At 41.8% G+C, this 27,821-nt stretch overlaps 3 long non-coding RNA genes across 3 annotated transcripts; 2 read left to right on the top strand and 1 right to left on the bottom strand.

Moving 5' to 3' along the window:
* Nucleotides 1-5,564: 5,564 nt before the first annotated feature.
* LOC120967444 (uncharacterized) lies at nucleotides 5,565-6,639 on the bottom strand. Its single transcript, XR_005761219.3, has 3 exons — nucleotides 6,381-6,639; nucleotides 5,950-6,035; nucleotides 5,565-5,849 (listed from the first exon to the last, which is right to left on the bottom strand). It is a non-coding gene; the product is annotated as an uncharacterized lncRNA (long non-coding RNA).
* Nucleotides 6,640-7,579: 940 nt separating this feature from the next.
* LOC120967440 (uncharacterized) lies at nucleotides 7,580-8,956 on the top strand. Its single transcript, XR_005761217.3, has 2 exons — nucleotides 7,580-8,576; nucleotides 8,656-8,956. It is a non-coding gene; the product is annotated as an uncharacterized lncRNA (long non-coding RNA).
* A 992-nt stretch (nucleotides 8,957-9,948) lies between these two features.
* Nucleotides 9,949-12,811, top strand: LOC120967432 (uncharacterized). Its single transcript, XR_006665892.2, has 4 exons — nucleotides 9,949-10,036; nucleotides 10,173-10,215; nucleotides 10,367-10,473; nucleotides 11,391-12,811. It is a non-coding gene; the product is annotated as an uncharacterized lncRNA (long non-coding RNA).
* Nucleotides 12,812-27,821: the final 15,010 nt, after the last annotated feature.

The raw sequence follows: 27,821 nt of genomic DNA, 5'->3' as shown, positions 1-27,821 counted from the left end.
GCGACGGGCCGGGAGGGCCGCGGGCGGGCCGGCGCGGTACGGGCGGCGGCGGAGGAACGGACGTGTCCGGCGGCGGAGTGGGACGAGGGCTAGGGTTTGTCTGAGTTTCGTTTTTCGGGGAAGATGCATATAAATAGGTAGAGAGAGCTAGGAGGCTCCAAATGAGGTGCGGTTTTTGCCCACACGATTCTAGATCGAACGACCTAGAGCATGGAAGAGAGTTTGGTGGGTTTTGAGCTGGTTTTGAGGGGGGGGGGGTTTGCTGGACACATAAATGGACTTTGCGGATGCCCGGTTAACCGTTGGAGTACCAAACGACCTCCAAATGGAACGAAACTTGACCGGTGGTCTCCGGGTGGTATATTAAGGCCACTTGACAAGCCTCGGTCCATTCCGAGAAAGTTTGACACCCGCACATGAAAGAAAACAAGAGGGGTGCACCAGAGGAGATAGGAGCGCCGGATTGCAAAACAGACAACAGGGAAAAAGCTCGGATGCAAGAGACGAACACGTATGCAAATGCAATGCACATGATGACATGATATGGTATGCATGACATGAACAAAATGCAAAACGAAAAACAAAACCCGACCACGGAGGGAATATCATAGCACATAGCCGCAAATGGCAAGAGTCGGAGTTACAAATATGGCAAGTTACATGCGGGGTGTTACAACACTCCACCACTACGGGAGGATCTCGTCCCGAGATCTAGGACTGAAAGAACTCCGGATATTCGGAACGGAGATGGTCCTCGCGTTCCCAAGTGGCTTCCCGGTCGGAATGGTGCGACCACTTCACTTTCAGGAATTTGATTGACTTGTTGCGAGTCTTGCGCTCGGTTTCTTCAAGAATAGCAACGGGGTGCTCATGATAAGACAGATCTTCTTGGAGGCCAATCTCTTCGAAGTTGATAGTGCGCCCAGGCGTCTTGAAGCACTTGCGGAGCTGTGACACGTGGAACACATCATGCACGTTCACGAAGTTGGAAGGAAGTTCAAGTTGATAGGCGAGGTCGCCTCTTTTGCCAATGATCTTGAAAGGACCCACGTATCTAGGGGCAAGCTTCCCTTTGATACCGAAGCGACGAGTGCCTTTCATTGGAGAGACGCGGAGGTAGACATGGTCTCCGATCTCGAAAGCCAAATCACGGTGCTTACTATCATAGTAACTCTTCTGGCGCGATTGCGCGGCTTTGAGATTATCACGGATGACTTTACACATTTCTTCAGCTTCAGTGATTAAGTCATTGCCAAGAAGTTGGCGTTCACCAGTCTCAGACCAATTGAGGGGAGTACGGCACTTTCTGCCATATACAATCTCAAATGGGGCCTTGCCCGAACTCGCTTGGAAACTGTTGTTGTAGGAGAATTCAGCATATGGGAGACAATCTTCCCATTTCATGCCAAAGGAAATGACACAAGCCCTGAGCATATCTTCATTACATGGGATTGTGTGAAGATGACCCTTCTTGCGACAAAACCACTATGCAGTTATGCCTCTAAGTCGTGCCTCGACATGTGGGAGATATAGCCGCATTGTGGGCGTTACATCCTGTTCTGGAGGTCATGTTACTAAACCATGACGAACCTACGAACTATGAAGAAGCGATGGTGAGCCCAGATTTCGCGAAATGGCTTGAGGCCATGAAATCTGAGATGGGATCCATGTATGAGAACAAAGTATGGACTTTGATTGACTTGCCCAAATGATCGGCGAGCCATTGAGATTAAATGGATCTTCAAGAGGAAGACGGACGCTGATAGTAGTGTTACTATGTACAAAGCTAGAATTGTCGCAAAAGGTTTTCGACAAGTTCAAGGTGTTGACTACGATGAGAGTTTCTCACTCGTATCTATGCTTAAGTCTGTCCGAATCATGTTAGCAATTGCCGCATTTTGTGAAATCTGGCAATAAACAAAACTGCATTCCTTAATGGATTTATTAAAGAAGATTTGTATATGATGCAACTAGAAGGTTTTGTCGATCCTAAAGGTGTTAACAAAATGTGCAAGCTCCAGCGATCCATCTATGGACTGGTGCAAGCATCTCGGAGTTGGAATATACGCTTTGATGAGTTGATCAAAGCATATAGTTTTATACATACTTGTGGTGAAGCCTGTATTTACAAGAAAGTGAGTGGGAGCACTACAGCATTTCTGATAAGTATATGTGAATGACATATTGTTGATCGGAAATAATGTAGAATTATTCTGCAAAGCATAAAGGAGTGTTTGAAAGGAGTTTTTCAAAGAAAGACCTCGGTGAAGCTGCTTACATATTGAGCATCAAGATCTATAGAGATAGATCGAGACGCTTGATAAGTTTTTTCAATGAGTACATACCTTGACAAGATTTTGAAGTAGTTCAAAATGGAACAGTCAAAGAAAGAGTCCTTGCCTATGTTACAAGGTGTGAAATTGAGTAAGACTCAAAAAGCCGAACACGGCAGAAGATAGAAAGAGAATGAAAGTCATTCCCTATGCATCAGCCATAGGTTCTATAAAGTATGCCATGCTGTGTACCAGATCTATTGTATACCCAACACTGATTTTGGCAAGGGAGTACAATAGTGATCTAGGAGTAGATCACTGGACAACGGTCAAAATTATCCTTACTGGAATAAGGATATGTTTCTCGATTATGGAAGTGACAAAAGGCTCGTCGTAAAGGGTTACGTCGATGCAAATTTTGACACTAATCTAGATGACTCTAAGTCTCGGTCTAGATACATATTGAAAGTGGGAGCAATTAGCTAGAGTAACTCCATGCAGAGCATTGTAGACATAGAAATTTGCAAAATACTTACGGATTTGAATGTGACAGACCCGTTGACTAAAATTATCTCACAAGCAAAACATGATCACACCTTAGTACCCTTTGGTTGTTAATCACATAGCGATGTGAACTAGATTACTGACTCTAGTAAACCCTTTGGGTGATGGTCACATGACGATGTGAACTATGGGTGTTAATCACATGGTGATGTGAACTATTGATGTTAAATCACATGGCGATGTGAACTAGATTATTGACTCTAGTGCAAGTGGGAGACTGAAGGAAATTTGCCCTAGAGGCAGTAATAAAGTTATTATTTATTTCCTTATATCATGATAAATGTTTATTATTCATGCTAGAATTGTATTAACCGGAAACATAATACTTGTGTGAATACATAGACAAACAGAGTGTCACTAGTATGCCTCTACTTGACTAGCTCGTTGATCAAAGATGGTTATGTTTCCTAGCCATAGACATGAGTTGTCATTTGATTAACGGGATCACATCATTAGGAGAATGATGTGTTTGACTTGACCCATTCCGTTAGCTTAGCACTCGATCGTTTAGTATGTTGCTATTGCTTTCTTCACGACTTATACATGTTCCTATGACTATGAGATTATGCAACTCCCGTTTACCGGAGGAACACTTTGTGTGCTACAGAACATCACAACGTAACTGGGTGATTATAAAGGTGCTCTACAGGTGTCTCCAAAGGTACTTGTTGGGTTGGCGTATTTCGAGATTAGGATTTGTCACTCCGATTGTCGGAGAGGTATCTCTGGGCCCACTCAGTAATACACATCACTATAAGCCTTGCAAGCATTGTAACTAATGAGTTAGTTGCGGGATGATGTATTACGGAACGAGTAAAGAGACTTGTCAGTAACGAGATTGAACTAGGTATCGAGATAACAACAATCGAATCTCGGGCAAGTAACATACCGATGACAAAGGGAACAACGTATGTTGTTATGCGGTCTGACCGATAAAGATCTTCGTAGAATATGTGGGAACCAATATGAGCATCCAGGTTCCGCTATTGGTTATTGACCGGAGAGGTGTCTCGGTCATGTCTACATAGTTCTCTAACCCGTAGGGTCCGCACGCTTAACGTTACGATGGCAGTTATATTATGAGTTTATATGTTTTGATGTACAGAAGGTTGTTCGGAGTCCCGGATATGATCACGGACATGACGAGGAGTCTCGAAATGGTCGAGACATAAAGATTGATATATTGGAAGCCTATGTTTGGATATCGGAAGTGTTCCGGGTGAAATCGGGATTTTTCCGGAGTACCGGGAGGTTACCGGAACCCCCCGGTAACTTAATGGGCCTTAGTGGGCCTAGGTGGAAGAGATGAGAGGAGGCCAGGGCAGGGCCGCACACCCCTCCCCCCCAGTCCGAATAGGACAAGGAGAGGGGGGCGGCGCCCCCCTTTCCTTCCTCCCCTCCACCTCTTCCCCCTCTCTCTCCTAGTCCAACATGGAAAAGGGGGGAGTCCTACTCCCGGTAGGAGTAGGACTCCTCCTGGCTCGCCTCTCCCCTTTGCCGGCCGAACCCCCCTTGCTCCTTTATATACGGGGGCAGGGGGCACCTCTAGACACAACAATTGATCAACGATCTCTTAGCCGTGTGCGGTGCCCCCCTCCACCATATTACACCTCGATAATATCGTAGCGGTGCTTAGGCGAAGCCCTGCGTCGGTAGAACATCATCATCGTCACCACGCCGTCGTGCTGACGAAACTCTCCCTCAACACTCGGCTGGATCGGAGTTCGAGGGACGTCATCGAGCTGAACGTGTGCTGAACTCAGAGGTGCCGTGCGTTCGGTACTTGATCGGTCGGATCGTGATGACGTACGACTACATCAACCGCGTTGTGTTAACGCTTCCGCTTTCGGTCTACGAGGGTACGTGGGCAACACTCTCCCCTCTCGTTGCTATGCATCACCATGATCTTGCGTGTGCGTAGGAATTTTTTTGAAATTACTACGTTCCCCAACACTAGTAATAAGCCTGTGATTTTCTTCCTCGAGAAATGAGAAGAAACCATAAGTTCAATGTGTGGGTGTACAACTCCCTCCTGGACATGCTCGAAGACTTAAAAGGCAGGCCGAGAAGACCGAATTTTTTATTAATAGTAAATAATAATCCATTAGTTCTGAAACTAGTCAATGGTGGGTGGAAATTTTAAAAATGGGAAGGACGCAATGAACAATGGCGCCCAAGGCTGGATGCTATGGAGGACAGCGTCCAGGTGTGGACGCTATCACAAACAGCGTCCAGTTATGTTACTCACTTAACCATCAGATTGGACTAAACCAAGTCATTTCCTAGTGACAGATGGAAGCGCCCTGAAATTAAATTATGCTAGTTTATGAGAAGCCAAATTTTTAGTCATGAGTCTATACAGTATATCAATTTAAAATTAAGATATTCACTTCCTGCACGTTCATTTTTGTAGGTGAATATAAAAACATGTTAATCATTCTGTTTAGGTGGATGGTGAAGTGCAACATGGATCCATAGGTGTGGACTATGGTGTTCCTCCCAAATAACATTTCCTCCGAGAAAACCACTTTTGAAGACATCAAGAGTGAGACATGTCGAGGACTTGGAACTGATAATGCCAGTGCTCAAAACAACCTGAATATCCAAGCTAGCTTTGATAATGGACCTCCGAGACCACATTATCATATTCAATTAATTCCAGTATATGAGGAAAGAGGATGGAACATAATGTTTTAGAAGACCAAATCCCAGACAACATGACAAGTGACAGAGTTAGATGTTTATTTCACATGAGATCGAGACATGTTGAGCCAAGTCAGCGGTGGAAGCAACACACTAATAATTGAAAGGGAATCACAAAGGTATGAAAGTGCAATGCTTTCATCATTCCATCAAACATCTGTCGGTGAATTTTTAAATTCTGGTATAAGTAGGTGAAAACTATTTGTCTCAGTCCGCCGATGCTCCGCCAATGCTGATATCAAATATTGATAGACATTGGTTTTCCTTGTCTTAGCAATCCGATACAAATCATGGTTCTCTAAAGCTGAGCTACATAGAGGATCAAATGGCATGCCAACACGATACGACAATTAGTCTTTAGTTAACCACTAAGCCTAACAAACAACATGCAAATTTAAAGGATACTCACATTTTCCCAAGCTAGGATATTTTGTGCTGGCTATGAGGCATCCATAACAAATCATTGAAATGCCCCTTTGTATCCATTTGAAGACCCTATTACAGCATAAAAAGAACGAGTAAGATGTTGAGATGAAATATCAAAGCAATCATTTAAATTTATTCTTCACAATACGACACTAATAAATAAAGCTCAAACAATTCAATGTTTTCACCTACGCAGTTAGTGAAATCAGTAAAGCTACATCAAGATAGCATCTCAATCAATTATGTTCACTGCTTCCGTACTAGGTTATTTCGTAACAGTTCTAAAATTTATATTATTTTGGTTCAATGCACAATACCAATCTATTAACCGGAATAAGAGACAAATAGTAAATCATTAATCATATGTAATTTGAAAGCATCTACCGTTTAATTGGGGACTAGCAGTATATGTACCTTTTATGAGGACAAATTACAGTGTCGTACTGCAACATGCGATGTTCCACACTACTACCAATGGTTGAGACGATGTACAGACAAGCAGTGGAGAGACATGGACGACCACCTCCGGCCAAATTGCTGATTCTACAACAGCGTCATCCTCTGCCCACCCATTTGGCCGTGAGGAGGTCGGGGACAGCCGTGAGGAGGTCGGCGATGGAGATGAGCCGGAGGTCGGGGCAACGAGGTGGAGGCCGAGCCTGTCCGTGGGAAGGTGGGCGGGATGGATGAGCCGGAGGCCATGCCGGCTGGGGAGGCAGGGAGATAAAGGTTGGCAACAGGGATGAGGCGGAGGCGGAGTTAGGCCCAACTAGATGGTGGATGCTAGCAACAACAGCGTCCAGATTGGGACATTCTTTGCATCTGCGTCCAGGCTGGGACGTTGTTATCCACCGCGTCCTTACTATTTTTCAATTTTCTATTTACCCTTTATTACTTTCATAATTATTGAATTATTAATTACTATTAATAAAAAATTCGGCCGAGCAGATCTGGAAGGAGATGTGCAGCCTGACCGGGTGAGCTACACCTACACAACCATCCGTGGATCTGGGAGTGCCACCAGCTGCCTCACCTGCTCAACCTCAGGAGGCGGCACGCGGAAACCCCGGGCGGTGGCCCGCAAGGGGCCTTGGGCAATGATGCGCCAGGGACCAGGACTAGGGTGGAGCTATGCAAAGGACCTCGGATGCATGGGGTCGCCGGCCGGGAAGAGGATTGCAGCGGGAGGTCATATCCGGTTGTGTGGGCCGCGATGGCCGACGTGTTGGAGGGTGGGGGCAGCGGTGTGAGGCGCGCTAGGGCTACGTGGCCAGCGACGGCAGGAGGCGCGCTGCATTCGGAAGGTTGGGATGGGGTTCTACACCTAGGACAATTCTTTCGGGAGAGAGACGAACGAAGCGAATCGATTGGGCTGTTTGTCTAGGTCATTGCCCGTGTGTAGCTACGGGAATTTTTAAAAACAAACAAGTTTTAAAGATATGTTACTGATTTAACCTATGCATATTGCACAGTATCCTGTTGCTATGGGTACAAAATATGTATAGCATGACCATTCGAGCACATGTTGTGGTCATGCTCTGTCTTCCTCTCCTTAACTATTCCACGTTTTTCTGTTGCTCCGCTCTACTCTGCAGTAGTCCATTTGTGTTTTTTTGCGGGGTAGTCCATTTGTGTTTTTGAAACATATAAAGCAGGAGAAGACACATAATATAATCTCCCTTCTCATTCTGTTGCTCACCGCTGAACACTATTCACGTGATCCAGAAACAAGAACTCAGGATCTCACGGGCACTCCTCAGAGCTCAGGCACTCTCGGTCGTCGGATCATTCTCCTGATGCGATTCCAGCCGTCGGATCTCGGGCTCGGCTCACGTGAGGTGTCGGATATTTACCAGATCATTGTGAGCCATTGGATAAAATTCCAATTGCAACAGAATGTAAATACCGTGCCCCCACCGGGGCATTTTGGTCATTTTATGTAGAGGTGTATAAAAGGCAGCCGCTCCTGTGGAGAGAACCGAGCCGCCTCCTCCTCCAGCGCTTCCCAGCTCCTCCTCTCCCACTCTCGATCCCCTCTCCAAACCCTAACCCTAACCACCAGCCCCCGCTCCCTGCCGCGTCGTCGCTTGTCTCCTCCTCCCCGCCCTCTCGATGCTCAGCGGGAGGAACGCGTCTCGCCGCCGCAGCTGCTCCGCCTCTCTCGTCTCCCTCTCCTCTCCACGGTCCCCTGTCCCTCTCTCCTCTCCACGGTCCTCGGCAGAGGCAGCATGGGCGGCCGCCGCACCACGCGAGAGAGTGCCCTATCAGGCCACATCGGAGAGGTCATGGATGTCATGGTGAGGATTGAGTGCTGCCGAGACGGTCGTTCGCAGCATCGTCGCTGTCGTCCATGGTAGGTGGCCAGGCGGAGCGCGGCGGCGCTTGACGGTTTGTGTGGAACCTCAACGGGGTGGAGGAGCAGCGAGGAGGAGGAGGATGGGGTTCATGCTGCGGGTGAGGCTGGCCTCCTTCGCGGCGGCGGGTGGCGGCTAGTTCCTCTACAAGGACTACAAGCTCGCCCACGACTCCACGGTCCTCTAGGTACAGTCTTCACTCTCGCACGCATCGGCACCTGCGTGGACTGCAACTCCACCCAGGCCGCTACTGCAGGTTCACCTCTCTCTCTCTCTCTCTCTCTCTCTCTCTCTCTGTCTCTGACGGCTGCTCATCTCATTTTCTTGGATTGCAGGTCACCACTATCACAGGGCAGGACAAGGTCTTTGCAGTAGCTTGGATGGTGTCTCCGATCTCCCGAGCGCGATTCCAAATTTTGTGCAGTACTTTAGCTTGTTGTATACTTGTAGATATATGTAGCAAAAGCAAGTAGGGCATATGATTTTTGTAGCTTTTATTATGATACATCTTTTAAACATGTGCTTTGTTGTACTTATTATTAGCAACCGTAGCAAGAATGGTTGCCGATCTCTGTTGGACACACTCGGATGGCGATTTTGATGTTTGCATCAGATGTATGTATTTTATTTTAGTTCTGCTTGCTCTGATTATAATAGAAAATACCATCGCTATCTTATACGTTGTTCTGTTAGGATTGAATACAACAAGACACGTGCCCATTTCCTTTATTGTGCCCTTGAATAAAATGGTAAATACTGCAGTTATCATATACAATCTCAGGAGTGAATACCACAAGCACATTTTTGTTAATATCCCCTGCTTCCCGATGTATTTGTTTCTTGGTAAAAGTGAACTTCCAATGAATATTTTTGTGCTGGAGCAGGCTGCAATGTCTGTATTCGTCTATGCATATTTAATTGTAGTATCTGGTGGAGATGCCCTATTCAAGGACAGGGAGGGTGTGTAAACTTTGTGAAATCCTGTCCTATTGATGACTTTGCAAACTTATCAAGAGGCGGTGTTAAGAAATCTAAACAGTTTATGAACTATATAGGAAGACATTTATAGGTTAGAAATAGTCTGTTCTACTTCTGCAGATTATCTAGATAAGTGATGAAGTTTAGTTATTATTTTTTCCTGTCACTTCTTTATCTACCAAAATTGCGAACCCATGGTATGAGCCACTATTGCAAGCATCATCATTATGTTCTGAGGGAAACATCAACTTTCCAAAGACAATATCGCAAACTGGACAGTTGATACATGGAACCATTTTACATTAACGTTTAAAGTATGGCTGCAAATCTGGGATGCAGGAGGTGAAAATTCATTGTCTACTCTGTTTCTCAGTTTTCCTCTTTCAGAAGCAAGAGACTTTTCAAGACCTTGCTCCACTGCTGTGGCACTCCTTTGGCACCGTTGCTGCACTGCTCCAGGTAGGTTACAATTATTGCAAAGTTCTAAATTTAGTTGCAATGGCAAGAGTAAATATGTACTTGTGTAGTTCTGGTTATTTGAGTTATGGTGGTTGTGCATGTGTATTGATTCTTTCAATATGAAATTTATTGATGGTTCTGCACATTTTCCTTATTCAGTCTGTCTTGCTGTTTTGAAAATATATGCAGGTGATTGTGTCAATCTACCCTTCACTTTCATCTCCTACTTTGTCGTCAGTTGCATCGAATCGTGTCTGCAATGCACTTGTACTTCTTCAGGTATGCTTTTACATGAGAAAGAAAGGAAACCCTCACTCCTGGTTGGCCTTCTGGTGGATTGAAAAGATTACTGCTTTCATATCATGCTTGCTTGCCATCTGCCCTCAATTTCTTTTACTTCTTTTTTTAATTGCAGTGTGTTGCTTCACACCCTGAGACCAGGATCCCGTTCTTGAATGGTACTAAGCGCTACTGTTTCTATGTCAAGTCTTAAATATTTCCATTGTTTATAATTATTAAAAAGCTTTCCTCATTTTGGTGACTTTACAGAATAAGTAAATCTTAACTAGGAGTGGTTAATAATTGAGTCTTCTTCCTTTTCCTTTGCAGCTCACATCCCACTGTACCTGTACCCGTTCCTAAATACTACCAGCAAGACCAGACCTTTTGAGTACTTGAGGCTTACCAGCTTTGGTGTTGTTGGTGCTCTTGTGAAGGTAATTTAAAACTAGATACTTACGGAAACTAGGAATTGATGGTCCATATTGATTTTTGCTTTAAATGGTGAGAGGGTTGAACCAGAGGGGAAAAGGGTGATGGGGATTGGTTGTATTCTTTTTTTAGACTATAAATTGTTCTTTTGGTATTCTCATTCCAGTAATCCAGTCATTTTAATTAAATGGACCGGTTGGGATTGGTTCCCGGGAATCCCAACAATAGCTATTATTTTTGAACCAAACAGGCTAATGATTTGTTAGAAATTATATTGTTTCTTCTTTTGGATATCCGATTTGCATATCGTAAGAGTATTTGGAGATGGGTTGTAGATAATAAGCTATGTAGGAGATGATTTTGAGATAACAAGCCTTCAACTTGCTTTCTGTTTACCTTTTTACACATGGGTTCGGTTTGAGGCAATCTAGGCATTGTTTGTTGTCGAATGGATTATTTTTTCCTACTAGGTAACATCTGATGCTTAGAATGCATTATTTTTTATGGCCCAGAAAAAACTCTTTGTACATATTGTTTTGTCTATACCCTATTTTTCTTGCCATAGACCAACAGGGTAGGGGATCACTTGTTCATGGCAGGATTAGGCACTGGTGTTGTCTCCCGTTTCGAATATGATTGGTTTGCTATCTTGTGTGATTGCAAGTTTTCATTGCTTTTAGAAGTAATGGTGTGCCAGATAGATAGGTTGGTACTGGCTAAGCAGCCTAGCCGCAGTGGGTGCATGACTAGAGCATGACTGGCTGGCATCATAAAATTCTTTGCTATGCCAATTCATAAAATTATTTGCATTGTTCTGGAACTGCAAGTTAATCCGTCCATCCATGGCTGATGCATACTGTGAGTGAACCAAACAGCTACCTTATTCATTCCTAAAAAGTCAGCCACCTTGTTGGTCTTGCAGGAGCGGATCAGCAACGCCCCTATAGCAGCCCAGCACAGCCGCTGAGCCAGGCCCGACCTACTTAACCCGACAGCTTTGCTGGGCCGCTTCGTGTCTCAAGCCGCGGCAGAGGGGGAGATCCAGGCGGAGCGCGCCATCTCCATCGTCACGACTCGCCCTCCTGTCTGCGTCTCCCTGCCCCTTCTCCTCTAGCAGGAGGAGCACGAGCCAAGGCATGCCGCCTCCGATTCTGCAATGCGCCTAATGGCTACCTCCGCAGCATTCCATTCGATCGTCTGTCCAATCGAATCCCTTGCTCCAGCCGCTAGGTACCAGCAGCATTGCATTGGTTTATTTTATTTATAATAGTGTGATAAAACAGTGAGGTGTATGCAGGTCAATAACAATATATGATACTTTTGATTGTAGTATAGGTAATCAGGCCTTTTTGGTGCATATATCTAGCTCCGACTGGTTATGTGGTTTCTCTAATTATTCTAAATTAACCGAATTAATGTGACCTTGCTTAAAATTTTAATCGAGAGTAAACATTCACAGAGACCTAATTAGGATTGATTAAACTGCTCTTATAGTATATATGTTTGTTACTTCCTTTACATGTCGTTCTTATCTGCTCTTGTGATTAACTACATGATTATGTCATGTGTACTTACATATTATGCTTTTCTTTTTTAATATTAAATCTTGGAGAAAGTTCTATAGGTAGAGTAGGCTAATTTTATTTCCAGGTGCTGTATAGGATACTATGGTTAAAGATTGTTCTGATATATATTGATGTTGCTGATTATCAAAATCAATGGATGTTATCTAGAGTGCTTCTCCTTCAGATTTGATGTACTATGTCCTCCAGCTTATATTAGATGATTTCTTTCCACGGTTTTTGCTAATTATGGATATGTATCTAATAATCTTATTTTGGCATAGACAAATTACTCACCTAGAATTTCTTCTGTTGCAACTCTATCTTTTTGTTTACATGGTTACTACACTATTGAAGTAGTTTTATTCTGGCCTCTTTCCATTTGACTTGCCTTGGTTGACCAGAGCCCAGAAACAACATTTTGTGCAGTATACTTTGATCTCTCTATAAATGCTTGATGCTTTGCCTCTTTGAAATAAAACTTGTATGCCATGCTAGCATGTACGTGCTATTTCTTAGGATTCTTGGGAGCATTTAAGGTTAAACTAGATTCTCATATGAACTGATAAGTTTTTTCATGTAGAAGTTTCCTTCCACTTATCAAAGAGAGATTTCATTGCTGCTACTATGGCTCTGTGGCCGTCAACGTGATGTACAATCTCTTCTCTATCTCTCTCATGTAATGCACCATGTAAACTACCATGTGATCTCTTTTGGGAACACGGCTTCTCCAGCGAGTCTATCCATCCATCTGTAGTCAATATTTACCATGTATGAATAATTCCATACTCTAAATGTGTTCTGCTATCATTCTGGTTTGATAAATGTGTCCGCCACGGCAGGGGATGTGCGGGCGTCTAGGTTGTAGTTCTTGGTGGGAACCTGAGACAAATATTGCCTGTTATCGAGGGAGGGACATGATGTCTACTACGCAACCTTCTCCTTGTAGACGTTGTTGGGCCTCCAAGTGCAGAGGTTTGTAGGACAGTAGCAAATTTCCCTCAAGTGGATGACCTAAGGTTTATCAATCCGTGGGAGGCGTAGGATGAAGATGGTCTCTCTCAAGAAACCCTGCAACCAAATAACAAAGAGTCTCTTGTGTCCCCAACACACCCAATACAATGGTAAATTGTATAGGTGCACTAGTTCGGCGAAGAGATGGTGATACAAGTGCAATATGGATGGTAGATAGAGGTTTTTGTAATCTGAAAATATAAAAACAGCAAGGTAGCAAGTGGTAAAAGTGAGCGTAAACGGTATTGCAATGCTAGTAAACAAGGCCTAGGGTTCATACTTTCACTAGTGCAAGTTCTCTCAACAATAATAACATAATTGGATCATATAACTATCCCTCAACATGCAACAAAGAGTCATAATATTTCAAGCATACTAACTAAGCAATCATGTCTTCTCAAAATAAGATTCAAGACAAAAGTTTAATATTGACATAAAAATAATAATACTTCAAGCATCCTAACTAAGCAATCATGTCTTCTCAAAATAACATGGCCAAAGAAAGTTCATCCCTACAAAATCATATAGTTTGGTCATGCTCCATTTTCGTCACACAAGAATGCTCTCATCATGCACAACGCCGATGACAAGCCAAGCAATTGTTTCATACTTTAGTAATCTCAAACTTTTTTCAACTTTCACGCAATACATGAGCATGAGCCATGGATATAGCACTATGGGTGGAATAGAATATAATGAGGGGGTTATGTGGAGAAGACAAAAAGGAGAAAGTCTCACATTGACGTGGCTAATCTGTGGGCTAGGGAGATGCCCATCAATTGATGTCAATGCAAGGAGTAGGGATTGCCATGCAACGGATGCACTAGAGCTATAAATATATGAAAGCTCAACAAAAGAAACTAAGTGGGTGTGCATCCAACTTGCTTGCTCACGAAGACCTAGGGCACTTGAGGAGGTCCATTATTGGAATATACAAGCCAAGTTCTATAATGAAAAATTCGCACTAGTATATGAAAGTGACAAAATAAGAGACTCTCTATCATGAAGATTATGGGGCTACTTTGAAGCACAAGTGTGGAAAAAGGATAGTAGCATTGTCCCTTCTCTCTTTTTCTCTCATTTTTTTGAGCCTTCTTTTTTTATGGCCTTTCTCTTTTTTTTCTCACTTGGGACAATGCTCTAGAAAATGATGATCATCACACTTCTATTTATTTACAACTCAATGATTACAACTCGATACTAGAACAAAGTATGACTCTATATGAATGCCTCCGGCGGTGTACCGGGATATGCAATGAACCAAGAGTGACATGTATGAAAGAATTATGAATGGTGGCTTTGCCACAAAGACTATGTCAACTACATGATCATGCAAAGCAATATGACAATGATGAACGTGTCATGATAAATGGAGCGGTGGAAAGTTGCATGGCAATATATCTCGGAATGGCTATGGAAATGCCATGATAGGTAGCTATGGTGGTTGTTTCGAGGAAGATATAAGGAGGTTTATGTGTGAAAGAGCGTATCATATCACGAGGTTTGGATGCACCGGCGAAGTTTGCACCAACTCTCAATGTGAGAAAGGGCAATGCACGGTACCGAAGAGGCTAGCAATGATGGAAAGGTGAGAGTGCGTATAATCCATGGAATCAACATTAGTTATAAAGAACTCGCATACTTATTGCAAAAATCTACAAGTCATCAAAAACCAAGCACTATGTGCATGCTCCTAGGGGGATAGATTGGTAGGAAAAGACCATCGCTCGTCCCCGACCGCCACTCATAAGGAGGACAATCAAAGAACACCTCATGTTTCAAATTTGTTACATAACGTTTACCATACGTGCATGCTACGGAACTTGCAAACTTAAACACAAGTATTTTTCGAATTCACAACTACTCAACTAGCACAACTTTGATATCACTACCTCCATGTCTCAAAACAATCATCAAGCATCAAACTTTTCTTAGTATTCAACACACTCATAAGAAAGTTTTTACTAATCTTGAATACCTAGAATATTAGGATTATTTAAGCAAATTACCATGATATTTAAGACTCTCAAAATAATCTAAGTGAAGCATGAGAGATCAATAGTTTCTATAAAACAAATCCACCACCGTGCTCTAAAAAGATATAAGTGAAGTACTAGAGCAAAAACTATATAACTCAAAAGATATAAGTGAAGCACATAGAGTATTCTAATAATCTCCGAACATGTGTGTCTCTCTCAAAAGTTGTGCACAGAAAGAATGATTGTGGCAAACAAACAAACAAAGACTCAAATCATACAAGACGCTCCAAGCAAAACACATACCATGTGGTGAATAAAAATATAGCTCCAAGTAAAGTTACCGATGGAAGTAGACGAAAGAGGGGATGCCTTCCGGGGCATCCCCAAGCTTTGGCTTTTAGGTGTCCTTAGATTATATTGGGGTGCCATGGGCATCCCCAAGCTTAGGCTCTTTCCACTCCTTGTTCCATAATCCATCAAATCTTTTACCCAAAACTTGAAAACTTCACAACACAAAACTTAACAGAAAATCTCGTGATCTCCGTTAGCGAAAGAAAACAAAACATCACTTAAAGGTACTGTAATGAACTCATTATTTATTTATATTGGTGTTAAACCTACTGTATTCCAAATTCTCTATGGTTTATAAACTATTTTACTAGCCATAGATTCATCAAAATAAGCAAACAACACATACAAAACAGAATCTGTCAAAAACAGAACAGTCTGTAGTAATCTGTATCAAACGTATACTTCTGGAACTCCAAAAATTCTAAAATAAATTGGTGGACCTGAGGAATTTGTCTAGTAATCATATTCAAAAATAATCAACTAAATAGCACTCTCCAGTAAATAGTTTTAGCCAAACTCGTGAGCGCTAAAGTTTCTGTTTTTTTACAGCATGATCATAAAGACTTCACCCAAGTCTTCCCAAAGGTTCTACTTGGCACAAACACTAATTAAAACACAAAACCACATCTAAAAAGAATCTATATGGATTATTTATTCCTAAAAGAACCAAAAATCAAGAAACTAAAATAAAATTGGGTTGCCTCCCAACAAGCGCTAACGTTTAACGCCCCTTGCTAGGCATGATGATTTCAATGATGCTCACATAAAAGATAAGAATTGGAACGCAAAGAGAGCATGATGAAGAATATGACTAGCACATTTAAGTATAACCCACTTCCTATGAATAGGCATTTTGTGATCAAAAAACTTATGGGAACAAGAATCAACTTGCATAGGAAGGTAAAACAAGCATAACTTCAAGATTTTAAGCACATAGAGGAAACTTGATATTATTGCAATTCCTACAAGCATATGTTCCTCCCTCATAATAATTTTCAGTAGCATCATGAATGAATTAAACAATATAACCATCACCTAAAGCATTCTTTTCATGATCTACTTGCATAGAAAATTTACTACTCTCCACATAAGCAAAATTCTTCTCATTCGGAATAGTGAGAGTATCATAAGAGACTCGAATACTATAAATTGTTTCCACATTAAAAGAGTAATGTTCAGAAAAAGGGTACTCATAATCATGACATGTTTTATAAATATAATCATCACTACTTTTTATAGCATAAGTTTCATCACAATAATCATCATAAGTAGCAACTTTGTTCTCATCATAATCGATTGAAACCTCTTCCGAAATAGTGGATACATCACTAAATAAAGTCATGACCTCTCCAAATACACTTTCATAAATATTATAAGATTCAACATCCTCCAAAATAGTGGGATCATTACTTCCTAAAGTTGACACTCTTCCAAACCCACTTTCATCAATATAATCATCATAGGTAGAAGGCATGCTATCATCATAACAACTTTGCATATCAAAACTTGGGAGGCTAAAAATATCATCATTATTAAACATAGCATCCCCAAGCTTGGGACAAACATTAATTTCAGCAAATATATTCTCAAATATGTCATCCTCATCAAACATAGCTTCCCCAAGCTTGGGCCTTTTCATATCATAAGCATAATCACTCTCATCATTAATAGTATGGATAGCACCAATAGTATAGCAATTATCATATTCTTCCAAGCAAGTGCCAAAAAGATTTTCAAGATCATAAGAAGTATCATTATCTTCCCAATCATAATCATCACAACAAGCAATAGGCATAACGAGATCATCATCAAGTGCATCATCTTCCACAATTATTTTTGATTCATTTTCATGAGGCACAACAACAATAGGAGCAACATTATTTGGGAGAGATATCTTTTTACCTCTCTTCCTTTTTCTTTTCTTCTTCTTCACCACATCATGTGTGGGTTCAATCCTCTTTTTGGAGCTCCTTATTAATGAGATTGGTTGAATAGAAGGCTCCTCCTCGTTACCTGATTCATCATAAGAAATAATAGGAGGATATTGGGAAGTCTCTTCCCTTTCATGAGTGTTCTCTTCATCTTCTATTTGTTTTCTTTTCTTTATGTAGTCGGCAATATAAGGATTTTCAATGCAATTCACCGCACAATACATATAAATTTCTTCTAGATCAATATCGAGGAATTTCTCGAGGTTATATTCTGGAATAATCTTAGTTTGACGTTTCATTTCTTCATAACCCAAGAGCAAACTAAGTTCATTATAATGTGCAAGGGAAATCAAGTCATCACATTTTTTTGGACACGATTCGATCATGAAACAATTGCATTTGATATTTAAATGACCATGTTCATTGCAAAGTTCACAAGTACGGCTAAGATATTTTTAATTTTCAGCACTAACATTCAGCCTTTCTTGCAACCATTTAGTTTCTAAATGTTTATGCCTCTTGCAATATCTATCTTCCCTATTTGGTGTGTACTTGCAAACCCAATGCACTCCACAAAAATTGACATGTTTATAGGAGACATTTTCATCATAACTAGTGCAATCATTATTAGTACTATGGATATTCAAAGAGTTCATACTAAGAACATTGCAATCATGCTCATCATTCAAAGATTTAGTGCCAAACATTTTAGTGCATTCTTCTTCTAACACTTTGGCACAATTTTCCTTTCCATCATACTCATGGAAGATATTAAAAAGATGAAGCGTATGAGACAAACTCAATTCCATTTTTTTGTAGTTTTCTTTTATAAACTAAACTAGTGATAAAACAAGAAACAAAAAGATTCGATTGCAAGATCTAAAGATATACCTTCAAGCACTCACCTCCCCGGCAACGGCGCCAGAAAAGAGCTTGATGTCTACTACACAACCTTCTCCTTGTAGACGTTGTTGGGCCTCCAAGTGCAGAGGTTTGTAGGACAGTAGCAAATTTCCCTCAAGTGGATGACCTAAGGTTTATCAATCCGTGGGAGGCGTAGGATGAAGATGGTCTCTCTCAAGCAACCCTGCAACCAAATAACAAAGAGTCTCTTGTGTCCCCAACACACCCAATACAATGGTAAATTGTATAGGTGCACTAGTTCGGCGAAGAGATGGTGATACAAGTGCAATATGGATGGTAGATAGAGGTTTTTGTAATCTGAAAATATAAAAACAGCAAGGTAGCAAGTGGTAAAAGTGAGCGTAAACGGTATTGCAATGCTAGTAAACAAGGCCTAGGGTTCATACTTTCACTAGTGCAAGTTCTCTCAACAATAATAACATAATTGGATCATATAACTATCCCTCAACATGCAACAAAGAGTCACTCCAAAGTAACTAATAGCGGAGAACAAACGAAGAGATTATTGTAGGGTATGAAACCACCTCAAAGTTATTCTTTCCGATCAATCCATTGGGCTATTCCTATAAGTGTCACAAACAGCCCTAGAGTTCGTAGTAAAATAACACCTTAAGACACACATCAACCAAAACCCTAATGTCACCTAGATACTCCAATGTCACCTCAAGTATCCGTGGGTATGATTATACGATATGCATCACACAATCTCAGATTCATCTATTCAACCAACACATAGAACCTCAAAGAGTGCCCCAAAGTTTCTACCGGAGAGTCAAGACGAAAATGTGTGCCAACCCCTATGCATAGGTTCATGGGCGGAACCCGCAAGTTGATCACCAAAACATACATCGAGTGAATACTAGAATAACCCATTGTCACCACGGTTATCCCACGCAAGACATACATCAAGTGTTCTCAAATCATTAAAGACTCAATCCGATAAGATAACTTCAAAGGGAAAACTCAATCCATTACAAGAGAGTAGAGGGGGAGAAACATCATAAGATCCAACTACAATAGCAAAGCTCGCGATACATCAAGATCATATCACCTCAAGAACAAGAGAGAGAGAGATCAAACACATAGCTACTGGTGCATACCCTCAGCCCCGAGGGTGAACTACTCCCTCCTCGTCATGGAGAGCGCCGGGATGATGAAGATGGCCACCGGTGAGGGATCCCCCCTCCGGCGGGGTGCCGGAACAGGGTCCCGATTGGTTTTTGGTGGCTACAGAGGCTTGCGGCGGCGGAACTCCCGATCTCTTCTGTTCCCCGAAGGTTTTAGGGTATATTGGTATATATAGGAGGAAGAAATACGTCAAGGGACCACGAGGGGCCCACGAGGGTGGAGGGCGCGCCCCCTGCCTCATGCCTTCCTCGTTGATTGCCTGACGTGCACTCCAAGTCCCCTGGATTGCTTCCGTTCCAAAAATAACTTTCCCGATGGTTTCATTCTGTTTGGACTCCGTTTGATATTCCTTTTCTGCGAAACACTGAAACAAGGGAAAAACATAAACTGGCACTGGGCTCTGGGCTATGGGTCAATAGGTTAGTCCCAAAAATAATATAAAAGTGCATAATAAAGCCCATAAACATCCAAAACAGATAATATAATAGCATGGAACAATCAAAAATTATAGATACGTTGGAGACGTATCAGGACACGACCACTGATAGTCGATGCAAGTATCACACGCTCGTCGTTGTGGCAGTTTATGTGACTGTCCATTGACATGCACCTTTATGTCACTCATCAGAGTATCTACTCTCATTAGATTTTCCTCCTTGGGTAATCACCGGTTATATGGTTCATGTTTTGACTGCTGCTGTTTTCTTCTCCCCACGGTACTGTTGGCTACTGTTCGGGTTGCTTTTCCAAGTTCTCATGGTTGCTGTTTCTCTGCCAGATGGAATTCAATGCTCTCTCTGATCCTAAAGTTGGCACCGCTCATTGGAATGTTTATGTTTGTTTCACAATTGTGGTGCCATTGCGGTGCAACGGATGCTGATCCTATTAAACTTACTGCTATGGTCTTGCTTGACAATATGGTATTACTTATTTTCCTTTGGTTGGCAGTTCTTTTATTGCATATTACTTGTGCCTCATGCCAGTTGACTGAAATTGTGTTCTCCATCCATACAGGGAAATCATATCTATACAGAGATTTTAGAGAAGGTTGTCCACCAGTTCATAGATCTTATTTAAGAAATCATGGTATATGAGCTTAGGAAGTTCTTTCTGCTCTCAAGGAAGTATCTATTCAGGCCTGTTGAGGGGGTCTTGCATGATCAAGATCACTTCGTTCACTACTGATTTCATAAGGCCTGACAACAACAACAACAACAACAACAACAACAAAGCCTTTAGTCCCAAACAAGTTGGGGTAGGCTAGAGGTGAAACCCATAAGATCTCGCAACCAACTCATGGCTCTGGCACATGCATAGCAAGCTTCCACGCACCCCTGTCCATAGCTAGCTCTTTGGTGATACTCCAATCCTTCAGGTCTCTCTTAACGGACTCCTCCCATGTCAAATTTGGTCTACCCCGCCCTCTCTTGACATTCTCCGCACGCTTTAGTCGTCCGCTATGCACTGGAGCTTCTGGAGGCCTGCGCTGAATATGCCCAAACCATCTCAGACAATGTTGGACAAGCTTCTCTTCAATTGGTGCTACCCCAACTCTATCTCGTATATCATCATTCTGGACTCGATTCTTCCTCGTGTGGCCACACATCCATCTCAACATACGCATCTCCGCCACACCTAACTATTGAACATGTCGCCTTTTAGTCGGCCAACACTCAGCGCCATACAACATTGCGGGTCGAACCTGCCGTCCTGTAGAACTTGCCTTTTAGCTTTTGTGGCACTCTCTTGTCACAGAGAATGCGAGAAGCTTGGCCCCACTTCATCCATTCGGCTTTGATTCGATGGTTCACATCTTCATTAATACACCCATCCTCCTGCAGCATTGACCCAAAATGTCGAAAGGTGTCCTTCTGGGGTACCACCTGGCCATCAATGCTAACCTCCTCCTCCTCACACCTAGTAGTACTGAAACCGCACATCATGCACTCGGTTTTAGTTCTACTAAGCCTAAACCCTTTCGATTCCAAGGTTTGTCTCCATAACTCTAACTTCCTATTTACCCCCATCCGACTATCGTCAACTAGCACCACATCATCCGCAAAGAGCATACACCATGGGATATCTCCTTGTATATCCCTTGTGACCTCATCCATCACCAATGCAAGAAGATAAGGGCTCAAAGTTGACCCCTGATGCAGTCCTATCTTAATCGGGAAGTCATTAGTGTCGACATCACTTGTTCGAACACTTGTCACAACATTATCGTACATGTCCTTGATGAGGGTAATGTACTTTGCTGGGACTTTGTGTTTCTCCAAGCCCCACCACATGACATTCTGCGGTATCTTATCATAGGCCTTCTCCAAGTCAATGAACACCATACGCAAGTCCTTCTTTTGCTCCCTATATCTCGCCATAAGTTGTCATACCAAGAAAATGGCTTCCATGGTCGACCTCCCAGGCATGAAACGAAACTGATTTTTGGTTACGCTTGTCATTCTTCTTAAGCAGTGCTCAATGACTCTCTCCCATAGCTTCATTGTATGGCTCATCAGCTTAATTTCATGGTAATTAGTACAACTCTGAACATCCCCCTTGTTCTTGAAGATTGGTACTAATATACTCCGTCTCCATTCTTCTGGCATCTTATTTGCCCGAAAAATGAGGTTGAAAAGCTTGGTTAGCCATACTATCGCTATGTCCCCGAGACCTTTCCACACCTCAATGGGGATACAATCAGGGCCCATCGCCTTGCCTCCTTTCATCCTTTTTAAAGCCTCCTTGACCTCAGACTCCTGGATTCGCCGCACAAAACACATGCTGGTCTCATCAAAGGAGTCGTCCAGTTCAATGGTAGAACTCTCATTCTCCCCATTGAACGGCTTGTCGAAGTACTCCCGCCATCTATGCTTAATCTCCTCGTCCCTCACCAAGAGTTGGCCTTCTCCGTCCTTGATGCATTTGACTTGGCCAATATCCCTCGTCTTCTTCTCTCGGATCTTGGCCATCTTATAGATGTCCCTTTCGCCTTCCTTCGTGCCTAACCGTTGGTAGAGGTCCTCATATGCCCGACCCCTTGCTTCGCCAACAGCTCGCTTTGCAGCCTTCTTCGCCATCTTGTACTTCTCTATGTTGTCTGCACTCCTATCCAGGTATAGGCGTCTGAAGCAATCTTTCTTCTCTTTAATCGCCTTCTGGACATCATCATTCCACCACCAGGTATCCTTATCTTCGCTTCTCCTTCCCCTGGACACTCCAAACTCCTTCGAGGTCACCTTACAAATGCAAGTCACCATCTTCATCCACACATTGTCCGCATCCCCTCCTTCCTCCCAAGGGCCCTCCTTAATGACCCTCTCCTTGAACGCCTGAGCTACCTCCCCCTTGAGCTTCCACCACTTCGTTCTAGCGACTTTGGCACGCTTATCCCGCTGGACACGAATCCGAAAGCGGAAGTCAGCAACCACCAGCTTTGGCCTGACATTGAGCCAGATTTCCTGTTCTATATGCTTTAACTCCGCTGGCTCGGCTCCCTCGCCCAACTGATATGCCTGAAAACTTCACAGGTATTTCCCTACCACCCGTTCATCTGCCTATGCCTTTCTATAGTGTTGTTTACCATATATAGTAATTATTATTTTTTGGGTTTATTCGTATAAACGTGTTCTGGCTCATTTGTGGTGTATAAGAGGCTGTTCAGTACCATAGTGCAAGCAGGGCTGAACCATCAAGAACCTCACATGTGTGTACTGATATTTATGGCTGTATCACTTTTCCTTTGTCATAACAGCCTTATTTATACTTTGCTGTTTATAGAGGCAAGCAAACCAGTGTGTTGCTCTGACATCAGATTGCATTGGAATTTGCTGCCGATGAAGTTATTGAACTGGGAAAGAAAGAACTGGTGGTTGCTACGTTTGTTGGGACGTTGTTCAAGAAATATGAAGGTAAGGCCATTTGTACGGATGCATTATTCCTGCCTGTTTACTTCAGGAATTAAACTCTAAATCTTGCTTTTCTAGGTCGTAGAGGAGTAACTGTCTCCATTGCCTAAAATGTAGTTACTAACCATTCTCAGCCTGTCTTGATTAAGCTTGTGTGTTAGCTTTGTAGCATGTGCCTACTCTCCTATTTTCTTTATGCAAGTTTAGCAAACGTACGATAAGAACATGGATGGATCGTTTGCATATATATACATACTCTGTCATTTTCTTTCGGGCTCATTTGTCGGGCTCTATGGATGGGTGTGAGCCCGGTGTGGCTCTTCTGTGGTAGAAAAATCTTGCCTGTTGAAGGAGATGTTATAGATCAATAATGGTGCATTCTTGGATAATGCACTGTTTGTTGATTATTGAAATAGTCATGTGTCATAATATTTTTTTTTCATGTTTGGTTTCATGTATGTGCATGGATGCTTCCTTTGGACTTCATGCAAGTGTTTTGCCCCTCATCATGATTGGCTGACGAGGAGAGCACTTCTGCTCGGAAGGTTGAGTTTCTCTTGAAGTCAAAACCGCCAAATAATTTAATGGAAGGTGGGAGTGGCTCTAATGTGGTTTACATTTATCTGAACTTCCTTTTCTTAGAGAATCATATAGCTATGTTCTATTGGTGTCATGTATTTTATAACTATGTAATTACAAACATATATTTAGATTAGATTATCATTCTCAGTTTAGATAGCATAATTAGCGGGTTGTAAATATTTGATTTTGTAGCCAAGTTATTTCATTAGTTTTGTTTCAAGAATAGTACTTTTGTCTTTGATTTGTAAGTACAAAAACAGAGAATAAAAACCTTCTTGCCGAGATGACCTGATCCCAGATTTTCTTTGGTACGGTTAGTGTTCGTACCTTCTGGTTGTTTCCATTGAATGGTTTTCAAACATTTAATTTAGGGATCCATAGGAAGGGCTAAAACCCGCATAAGAATAGCCCACTTTTGCTTGAAGAAACGTCCATGGAGTTCCAATTCGGAGCTCAGCTTGACCAATTGTTCATTTCTTGGTTTTGCTTGATGTGGAGTGCAAGTATAATGTCCTTTTTAACATAAACTATTCACCTATTCAAGCAGCTAAATTTTGTGAAAGTTAGAACAAGCGAAAAACTATATCAGTATTGTGGTGAACTGAACAACCGAAAAACTATATCAGTATTGTTAATCTTCATGATTTTCTATAATGTTTTCGGCAATAGATTTAGATTTATTTGTTTCTTCTCATGCAAAGCAGAGGCTTCTTCAAACAACTATACCAATTTTACTTATTTTGGATGCTAATTAGTAAATTCTATCCGTATATGCACAGACCATGATATCAAACAGTTCTAAGTCATGGATTAATGCAATGGGTGAGCAGGAAAAGTTATTGTCTTTGTTGGAACATTCCCTACTATGGTCCAAGGTAATTATTTTAGGAATCACTTTTTAAATTGTGCATAATTTTCCTTTGGTAAATTCAGTGCGTTAACCACCATAGACAACTTCATTTTCTTTGTATGCTTATCATGTGTGTGGTTGTTTGATACGCTGCCAACAACCTTTCCCATTCTTCGTGCTTGCTATTTAGTTAATTCCTTGAGATATTGGATCACTATTTCTGCTGTTGGAAGTTCGGTTATGGCTCTGATTATTTGTATATCCTGATGGCCTTCCCAGGAGATGTAGTTCTGAATATCCTACTGCTCTATGGATCTATTGTTGCAAGAACTGTATAATGATATACAGTGAGCTGCTTCATACCATCATTTAGCGTTTGTGTATTCTATTTGATTAGCTTTCCTTAGTGCCGTCTGATAAGAGGCATTCTTGTTGCCCTGTACACACACCTTGTGCTCCTATGATGGGGCAAATTGTGTCATTTAATTTTTTATTGGAGTAAAATGATAATCCATTGGGCTCCCTTCCTCCCTCATGGTTTTTTGCATGTATAGTACTTCACTGCCAATTATATTTCTATCTTTGAAGGTATATTGATCTTACCTTATCTAATGCTCTTACTAAAACAAGTTGTATTTTCAACTGATGAATAGCCCCGTTGTTCTTAAAAATGCTTGTCACATGCTCAATGACAATCTGATTAACCGATAGGCTTAACCTATCTTTTTCATCACTATGATTGCTTTTATCCGCGATTGGTTTCTCTGATATCTCTCACGTACTATGATGCAATTACTTTAAGCAGCTCCTCGTGGTCTTATGTTTTATGTTCTCGGGTACTGTAGGATACCTAGCGAGTGTTTAGGATCCCACACAGGGCATTTCTTGACATGCTCCTAGCACACCTTGGGCTATCACCGGCTCAGTATGATCGTGTTGTTCATGAGGACGGCGAGATCCGTGTGACCGTCTTTTTCTACACCTCTATGTTGGATCTTGGAGGACCAATCAGTATGAGTGTGTCGTGTCGTCATTCCTACCGGTCTATGTTATGCCTAAGACATGCAAGTTGTGGATCATCTATAAGCTACCATGTGCTTTCGTACGTCCTATGCCTATGATATTTGCTACTAAACCTATCGTGCTATGTGCTTTCTATGTTTGTACATTGTTAGGTGGCTCCTTATTGTGTGCATACAAATGAACCTTACTTCTGAATCATTCTCCGTTAGTTTTTTATTTTTATCATGGTTGATAGAATAATGAGTGCAAAAGTAACTTTGCTTAAATCTAGTTGCTCGGCTGACAAAGATATGCATTCCTCTGTACCACCTTACCTCTCCAGTGATGCTCTCTATGCTATGGATTTTATGTATTTGGTAAGGGCCAGTGCTTAGGCCATTTTGATTTTGATGATCTTATTGTTAAAGTTCAAGATACTAGGGCTGATGCCTGAGTATAACTGTATATAGACTGTCCTTGGAATTTCCCTTACGATATACTGAGTGGTTTGTAAATACGGTTACCTTGGCCATTATTCTTTGTACGATGCATACAGTGGGAATGCATATGCTAAACCTGGCATTTGGACCGGCACCCTCGCGCCAGGGCGCGATCTCGATCTACAGATCCTTAATACTCGTACCACGATCACCATATGTTGTAGTTGCTCTCTTTGCTCCCTTGGATCTGTTCTGGAAAAAGGTACTCCCTCCGTCCCATAATATAAGAGCGTTTTTTACACTACTATATTGTCAAAAACGCTTTTATATTATGGGATGGAGGGGGTAGTAAATTAGACATGGTTGGAAACGTACAATTGATTTCTGTTTTTCCATATTGGAAGCGAAACCACTAAATATTATCCAAGATGAGTGAAACAAGTGCTCTGCAATAATTACGTTGTTACTATCCCTTTCCTTCTTTGTTACTATCCTTGGCGGAGAAGATGATGGCTTTGACACTGGCTTCATCGACTACAGCGGAGAATCCAAGATCCTCACCTTCGGAGTGATGGTTTTAGTAGATTTCTACCGTGATAACTCCTCTGAATTTGTTGTATACTTTGGAGTGATGGTTTTAGTAGATTTCTACCTTAACCGTGATAACTCCTTAGATCATAAAGCATGCAGTTTGCTGCATACTTTGTTGGATATATCATAGTGTTATTTTGGAATAGCTTTTTAGATTGTTATCATGCATAAATAGGTAGTTGTAGCACCTTGATAACCCCTCAAAGAGTTTTGCCAACTCTGATATTTGTAGATGTTTCCGTTCAAAATAAACAATGATGTTTCCATAAAAATGAGGACTTTGCTAACTTCCAACTATTCGGAAGTTAAGCAATTGATCAGTACACCTTCCCTAATCGCTCTTTAATTTCACATGCAGCCGCGCACACGCATACTTCCTCTCCCTGTTGCATGTAGACTCCCTCTTTGGACACTAGCTGGATGCAGAAAAAATGAAAAAGCTGATGTCAGCAAAGATTCTATCTAAAAATAAAATTTAAAATGTTTTGTAGCTCAAACCGTCGGTCAGATTTAAAAACCGTTTTCACATAAAAGATTCGTTGCGACGAGACCTTCGAAACTAGATTCCATGTTGGTATGTTTCGATGACTTTTTTCAGGTAAAAAGATATCACGCCTATGCAACATAAGTTATCACGATTGTGATACATAAATTATCAGGATGTTTACACAAAAAATTACCGGGCATGAAAATGGTTCTTTAGTTTTTCTCTTCACATGCACATGCATGCGTGCATGCATTAGAGGTAGAGAAAAAAAAGCTGATGTCATCCTAGATTATGCTCTTTTTTCAAACTTCAAAATGTTTATAGCTCAAATCGTCGATAAAAAAATAATTGTCACATAAAAAATCCGTCGCGACAAGACCTATAGAACAAAATCCCATGTTGATATGTTCTGATGACCTTTTTCCATGCAAATAATCACATGCCTGAGCTAAGTAAGTTATCAGCTCGGATGTGTGTATATTATCATGCTGCTTACACATGAGTTGCCGTGGTATGCTTTCAACAACTTCTTTACCGGGCAAAGTTACCGCAATGTTTATACATGAGTTATCAAGTCTACGGTGCAAATATTACCTTTCTATTTATG

The sequence above is a fragment of the Aegilops tauschii genome, chromosome 1 (genome assembly GCF_002575655.3).
Source record: "Aegilops tauschii subsp. strangulata cultivar AL8/78 chromosome 1, Aet v6.0, whole genome shotgun sequence".
In the NCBI taxonomy this organism is placed as follows: domain Eukaryota; kingdom Viridiplantae; phylum Streptophyta; class Magnoliopsida; order Poales; family Poaceae; genus Aegilops; species Aegilops tauschii.
The sequence above is the reverse complement of the archived record's forward strand: the minus strand, read 5'-3'. Positions and strand labels throughout refer to the sequence as shown.